Below are 8465 nucleotides of genomic sequence, written 5' to 3' on the forward strand. Positions count from 1 at the left end.
TTAGTGTTGTTTCCAGCTAGTCCTTCCTGGCACCCCGCCCAGCAAGGCTTCTGGCAACCTTCCTTACAGCCTTCCATCTGACCATCAAGCAGTCCACGTATTAGTGTTGTTTACAGCTAGTCCTTCCTGGCACTGCGCCCAGCAAGGCTTCTGGCAACCTTCCTTATAGACTTCTATCTGACCATCAGGCAGTCGACGTATTAGTGTTGTTTCCAGCTAGTCCTTCCTGGCACCGCGCCCACCAAGGCTTCTGGCATCCTTCCTTATAGCCTCCCAACTGACCATCAAACAGTCTACTTATTAGTGTTGTTCCCAGCTAGTCCTTCCTGGTACCGCGCCCAGCAAGGCTTCTGGCAACCTTCCTTATAGCCTCCCATCTGACCATCAAACAGTCGACGTATTAGTGTTGTTCCCAGCTAGTCCTTCCTGGCACCGGGCCCACCAAGGTTGCTGGCGACATTCTCAATAGCCTTCCATATGATCAACAAGCAGTCGACATTTTAGTGTAGTTCCCAGATTGTCCTTCCTGGCATCGGGCCCAGCAAGGTGTCTGGCATCCTTCCCAGTTACCTTCCATATGATAAAAATGCAGTCGACGTATTATTGTAGTTTCCAGCTAGACCTTCCTGGCACCAGGCCATGCAAGGCTGCTGGCGACATTCCTTACAGACTTCCATATGATCAAAAAGCAGTCGACGTATTAGTGTAGTACCCAGCTAGTCCTTCTTGGCACCGGGCCCAGCAAGGTTTCTGGTGACCTTCCCATTAGCCTTAAATATGATCAAAATGCAGTCGACGTTTAGTGTAGTTTCCAGCTAGTCCTTCCTGGTACCAGGCCCAGCAAGGCTGCTAGCGACATTCTCAATATCATTCCATATGATCAAAAAGCAGTCGTCATATTAGTGTAGTTTCCAGCTAGTCCTTCCTGGCACCAGGCCCAGCAAGGCTGCAGGCGACCTTCTTAATATCCTTCCATATGATCAAAATGCAGTCGAAGTATTAGTGAAGTTTCCAGCTAGTCCTTGCTGGCATCGGGCCCAGCAAGGCTGCTGGCGAAATTCTCAATAGCCTTCCATATGATCAACAAGCAGTCATCGTATTAGTGTAGTTCCCAGCTAGTCCTTCCTGGCACCTGGCACAGGAAGGCTGCTGGCGACATTCCTTAAAAACTTCCTAATGATCAACAAGCAGTCGACGTATTAGTGTAGTTTCCAGCTAGTCCTTCCTGGCACCAGGCCCAGCAGTGCTTCTGGCGACATTCTCAATAGCCTTCCATAAGATCAAAAAGCAATCGTCATATTAGTGTAGTTTCCAGCTAGTCCTTCCTGGCACCAGGCCTAGCAAGGCTGCTGGCGACCTTCTCAATATCCTTCCATATGATCAAAATGCAGTCGAATAATTAGTGCAGTTTCCAGCTAGTCCTTCCTGGCATCGGGCCCAGCAAGGCTTCTGGCAGCCTTCCCAGTTACCTTCCATATGATCAAAATGCAGTCGACGTATTAGTGTAGTTTCCAGCTAGTCCTTCTTGGCACCAGGCCCAGCAAGGCTGCTGGCGATATTCTCAATAGCCTTCCATATGATCAAAATGCAGTCGATATATTAGTGTATGTTTTTAGCTAGTCCTTCCTGGTACCAGGCTCAGCAAGGCTGCTGGCGATATTCTCAATAGACTTCCATATGATCAAAATGCAGTCGACCTATTAGTGTAGTTCCCAGCTAGTCTTTCTTGGCACTGGGCCCAGAAAGGTTTCTGGTGACCTTCCCATTAGCCTTCCATATGATAAAAATGCAGTGGACTTATTAGTGTAGTTTCCAGCTAGTCATTCCTGGTACCAGGCCCAGCAAGGCTGCTAGCGACATTCTCAATAGCCTTCCATATGATCAAAATGCAGTCGACGTATTAATGTAGTTGCCAGCTAGTCCTTTCTTGCACCAGGCCCAGCAAGGCTGCTGGCGACATTCTCAATATCCTTCCATATGATCAAAATGTAGTCGAAGTATTCGTGCAGTTTCCAGCTAGTCCTTCCTGGCATCGGGCCCAGCAAGGCTTCTGGCAACCTTCCCAGTTACCTTCCATATGATCAAAATGCAGTCGACGTATTAGTGTAGTTTCCAGCAAGTCCTTCCTGGCACCAGGCCCAGCAAGGCTGCTGGCGACCTTCTCAATAGCCTTCCATATGATCAAAATGCAGTCGAAGTATTAGTGTAGTTCCTAGCTAGTCCTTCCTGGTAGCAGACCCAGCAAGGCTGCTGGTGACATTACTATAGCCTTCCATATGATCAAAATGCAGTCGACGTATTAGTGTAGTTTCCAGCTAGTCCTTCCTGGCACCATTCCCAGCAAGGCTGCTGGCGACATTCTCAATATCCTTCCATATTATCAAAATGCAGTCGACGTATTAGTGTAGTTTCCAGCTAGTCCTTCCTGGCATCGGGCCCAGCAAGGCTTCTGGCAACCTTCCCAGTTACCTTCCATATGATCAAAATGCTGTCATCGTATTAGTGTAGTTTCCAGCTAGTCCTTCCTGGCACCAGGCCCAGCAAGGCTGCTGACAACATTCTCAATCGCCTTCCATATGATCAAAATGCAGTCGATGTATTAGTGTAGTTTCCAGCTAGTCCTTCCGGTCATCGGGCCCATCAAGGCTTCTGGCATCTTCCCAGATACCTTCCATATGATCAAAATGCTGTCATCGTATTAGTGTAGTTTCCAGCTAGTCCTTCCTGGCACCAGGCCCAGCAAGGCTGCTGGCGACATTCTCAATAGCCTTCCATATGATCAAAATGCAGTCGACGTATTAGTGTAGTTTCCAGCTAGTTCTTCCTGGCACCAGGCCCAGCAAGGCTGCTGGCGACGTTCTCAATATCCTTCCATATTATCAAAATGCAGTCGAAGTATTAGTGCAGTTTCCAGCTAGTCCTTCCTGGCATCGGGCCCAGCAAGGCTTCTGGCAACCTTCCCAGTTACCTTCCGTATGATCAAAATGCTGTCATCGTATTAGTGTAGTTTCTAACTAGTCCTTTCTGGCACCAGGCCAGCAAGGCTGCTGTTGACCTTCTCAATAGCCTTCCATATGATCAAAATTCAGTCCACGTATTAGTGCAGTTTCCAGCTAGTCCTTCCTGGCTTCGGGCCCAGCAAGGCTGCTGGCAACCTTCTCAATAGCCTTCCATATGATCAACAAGCAGTCATCGTATTAGTGTAGTTTTCAGCTAGTCCTTCCTGGCACCAGGCCTAGCAAGGCTGCTGGCGATATTCTTAATAGCCTTCCATATGATCAAAATGCAGTCGATATATTAGTGTAGTTTCTTGCTAGTCCTTCCTGGCACCAGGCCCAGCAAGGCTGCTGGCGATATTCTCAATAGACTTCCATATGATCAAAATGCAGTCGACGTATTAGTGTAGTTCCCAGTTAGTCCTTCTTGGCACCGGGCCCAGCAAGGTTTCTGGTGACCTTCCCATTAGCCTTCCATATGATTAACAACCTTTAATATACATTTTTAATTGCCAGTTATTTTTGATCAAATATTTTTAAGTACTATTATTTATTGATTATGTCATTATTAGTTATTAATAAAACTGTAATAAAACTTAATTGTGTTATCTCTTACGAACCTAGTTTTCCCAACTTTATAAATCGTTACACTTTTGGTGTCAGAAGTGGGATAGCCCAGATTAATAAATTACGATTATTTTATAGTGATTTTAAGGAATAGATTTTTTTAGATTGCAATTAGAGTTAGAAACTGTAGTTCGTTTTAAGTGTAGTTGTAGTGAAGTTAGTGAAATGTTATATTAGCTTGTAGGTCAAAATAGAGTGTAGTTCATAAGGAAATCGTTAGAGTAACAGCCTGATAGTGTATATGAACAACAAAGATGTCTGTCGACGACCTTAAGAATGTAATGGCATTCTTGGGCGAAATGAAGAAATAAATGAAGAGTAACCAGAATAAAATGGAGAGTAGGCTGGATGAATCAAGAGTGGCCAGGCTCAAATGAAAAATGTAATGAATAGCGAAATGAAGAACTGCTAAGAAGAGATGAAAAATTCTATGGAGACCAAGCTGGAGGACATTAAGAAAAACCAAGAAGAAATGAAGATGACAATTGATGAAACCAGCCACAAGTTGGAGGTCAAAGTGCATAGTTTGGTGCACCACCTTGCAAATCAGCACAGCAACTCGTACAACACGAACATCAACTTGCCCGACAGGATCAGCAGTAAATTTAAATTGATAAGACCACCGAACAGTGTGTAGCAGCTGTATCCAAGAAGTAGTAACCGGATGATCAAGGAAGCTACAGCTGCAGCAAGCTGGAAGAGTTACTCTGAGCATGTTAAGGTGGCGGGAACATCCAATAGCCACTCAAAATTCAAGACACCCACCTTTATTGGCCAATCGTCGTGGGATGTCTGCAGGCGACAGTTGGAGGCATCGGCAGAAGTAAATGGTTGGGGCAAGGAAGAAAAGGCTGCGGCAATCGTCTTGGCCCTGCGAGGATCTCCACTAGAGCTGCTGCAGATCATATCCGTTACTGACCTGAAAGACTATGGAATAATAGTAGAGGTCCTTAAGCTGAGGTCTGGCGACCAACATATGGGCAAGGTGTATAGAACAGCCCTGAAGAAACATCAACAGAGATCTTCAGAAGCTCTCCAAGAATTCGAAGCCGACATCGAGTGACTCGTCCACCTCGCCTATCCAAAAGCACCAACAGAGTTCCGCCAGCAGCTAGCCACTGGTGCTTTTATAGCAAGACTCCGAGATATGGAGGTTAAGCAAACTCTTCCTTTGGCCCGACACAAGAAGAGCTGCGAGGCCTTGGTCCATGCCCTGGAAATCGAGGCAGCACGCAGTGCCTCAAGAAACACAAGCATCAGGACAAGGAGAGCTAGATTGGAGCTCAAAAATGCATCAAATGCCGGAAACACCACTAGCGAAGTAGATATTCTCAGGACATTGAAGAAGCTGCTGAATTATACTCCAGGTAAACAGATCAGAAAAGCAGAAGGGCGCCCTCGGTGCTTCATCTGCAATGAATCAGGACACATCCAGCGTTATTGTCCAATATGCAGGAAGACATTGCAGCAGGAAGATAAACCGGAAGATCAACAGGGAAACAAACAATAGCTGGTGTGAGGGTGCACATGTCAGCTCTACAGGAAATGGTTGCCTCTAGGGTTTTTAATGTATCCTTACTTCATAATGGCTAGGATAGTTGGTCGTATAATAGATGGGTCAATGGGACAGTGTTTACTTACTGTTGACACAGGTGCATCGGCATCCATAGTTCGCATAGACATTGTAAGTAAGAAACTACCTGGCAACCAGTCTCTTGAGTAGGCCAGTGTGAGGCATTTTCACCTATTAGATGTGATGCGCAACCACTGAACCCAATTATAGAACATCTACTAAGGTGAGTAGTAAACGAATGTATGTCCGGCGCCAGGGTTCAGGCTTCAGGGTGTGGAGCTGTGTACAGGGATTTTTGAGTGGTGCCTACCGCAATCTTGGATTGTGATGTCACGGTGGCCATCTTGGATGACCTTGAACTTTGACCTTTGAACTTGAAATTCAAATTTAGCCAAAATTCGCCAACAATCGCCAAAAATATCCAAAATTTCCATTTTTTGGAAAAAAATCCCGCCAAAAATCCTCAAAAAATTCCACAATTCAAAAATTAGGATTTCGAAAATATAAAAAAAAATTGCCTTAGAAAGAACACAAATTCCAACAAAAGCTTAAGCATCCATGTCTAAAGCCTCCGATAAGCCATTTCTAGGAATAAGGATACCATGACCGTCACTTAAAATTATTACGTCACTGTTGCAACTATCGTTACGGCCGCCATCTTGAAAATTAACAATTTCAATGCTAGAAATTCCGAAAAAATTCTAAAAATTATTTTAAAAATTGCCTACTTAAAATGTTTAGTTATTAAAATGATTTCGGTCCTCGGTTCGATTTTCAACAAGAGTAAACAAGTAATTTATTAATGTATTTAAAAAATTCTCAATAAAAAGTATAAAAAAAATTTCTTACACTACACCCGACATTTTGAATTATTACACCTCAGCATAAATTATTGTCACAGACGCCATCTTGAAAAACCATATTTACTATCCGATTTAATGAAAAAAGTTCAAAATTCATCAAAAACATTAACTTGTTAGAATACTGATTGATTAGATCGATTCCCATCCTTGGTTCGAAACCAGTAAGAGCATAAAATAAAAAAATAAAACGAAAGATCCTTCTTCATGGAAGCCACATAAACTGACATCACACCACCAATACCAAGGTGTATATCGTCAACTGGTATGACGTCAAGTCCGCCCCTTGTCTTCGTCCGCTTGAGGTCGGCATCTTGTTTTCGTTTGCTAGAGTGTGCTGATGCCATGTTAATATGATTTTCTTTTCACCGTATCTTTGACCTCGACTGTTAGCATTGAACTTTGACCTTGACCTAGAACTTTGACATTGACCTTGAAATTTGACCTTGACCTTGAAATTCGACATTGACCTTGACGACCATCTTGGATCCGACATTTTGTGTTCATTACATGCAATCAGGAGCTACCACCTGCTAGAGGACATTGCCACCATCTTGTTTTGGTCTGCTGGAGGACACCATATTGTGTGTGTACTCGTCTTATAGAGTGCATTACCATCATGCTAGTTTTATTATAACCCACGAGAGTGCAGTAATCATATATTATTACTGAGGAGCCCGCCATCCGGAAATTCGGACACCATCTTGGAATCGTGTAATTATTTTGCTAGAGATTTGGGAAAAAAATCCTGAATTCATCAAAACATTCACTCTTTAAAGTAATTATTGATTGGAAACTTGGTTCGATCCCTGGAAGATATAAAACTCGTGTAATATAACATAAATTTAGCTTAATAGTGGCAGGTTCGAGAAATAAATCACAGCAATTTTTTTACAAACATAATATTTATTACTTAATTTCTATTCTACTATAGGATCACCCTACGAAGGTTAGTAATCTTATGAACATTTAGGTCTACATACCCGTGAAATGAATAATTCTTAGCTGCAATCAGTTTATACTAGACACAGACCAGCCAGAACATTTACTGACATAATCCTCCTCTTCTTGACCGAGTTTTTGGATACCATGTTTAACAGTCTGCTTCACGACGTCAGAACTGTAAATTTCTGCAGCAAATGTCTTGAATGCACACTTCTTCACTTTTTCATCGAACATATGTGACTTTCCATATATGTATAGAATCCAGCCACATGTTATACTTTAAAGGAACGTTTATTGCTACATCATCAGTAAGCTGATTTATAATATTTCACCTGATACCGCCAAGGAAAATAAAAATGTCTTTGGCTCCAAATGCTTCAACAGCTCCAAAGCTCCAAAGCTCCATAAGCTCCAACAGCTCCAAAGCTCCAAACTCTCCAACAGCTCCAAAGCTCCAAAGCTCCAACGCGTAATGTTCACGCAATTGACACGCAATATACGCGCAATACACGGAATGAACACACAGTACACACAGGAAACGGAAGCAACACGCAATGTTCACGCAATTGACGCAATGTATACGCAATTTACGCAGTGTACACGCAATGACTACGCAACGTTCACGTAGGTCAAGCATTTATTAAAAAGGAAGCACATTTGGGCGGAAAATTCTACAAAACGGAAGCGCATTTAACGAAAAGGAGGTGCATTCTCAAGTACATTCAACTCGGTAGGATGCGATCGTCAATGTTAATTTAGAATATAATGTCTCCAACAGTCTATGAATCCAACAGTTTTTGGTTCCAAAAGTCATTGGCTCCAATAGTCATTGGCTCCATTAGTCTATGAATCCAACCGTCGTTTGGCTCCATCAGTCATTTTCTTCAACAGTCTTTGGCTCCAACAATCAATGACGTCAAACGTATTTGACTCCAAACAGTCTTAGACCTAGCGCTATTTGACTACAAGATTAGAAGTCTACGAAGATACGAGACTTCAGGACTGCACGTCTACATGAGTACTTGACTACGCAGCTACAAGTCTAAATGGCTCCAATTGCTGCATCTGTCTTCAGGGGAATTTTCTCTTTGACTCCAACTGCTCCAACAGCATTATGTTATAAGGTTACAAGGCTACTTTGTTACGTAGCTACAAGTCTAAGAGGCTCCAAGGCATTAAGACTACGCGACTACGACTCATAAGGTTACGAGACTACGAGTCTACAAGGTTACGAGACTACGAGCCATGAGGTTAAGAACCTACGAGATTACGGGTCTACAAGTTACGAGACTGTGAGGCTACATGACTACGAAGCTTCCAGAACACAAGGTTACTTGATTGAGTGGTTACAGGACTATGAGGCATCTAGGACACAAGGTTACGGCTAAGAGACTACATGGCTCTTACTGACTACAATAGCACCATTCAGTGGTGAGAGTTAATTTATCTAATGCAAAATAATAT

This window comes from Bacillus rossius (genome assembly GCF_032445375.1).
Source record: "Bacillus rossius redtenbacheri isolate Brsri chromosome 9 unlocalized genomic scaffold, Brsri_v3 Brsri_v3_scf9_1, whole genome shotgun sequence".
Lineage (NCBI taxonomy): Eukaryota > Metazoa > Arthropoda > Insecta > Phasmatodea > Bacillidae > Bacillus > Bacillus rossius.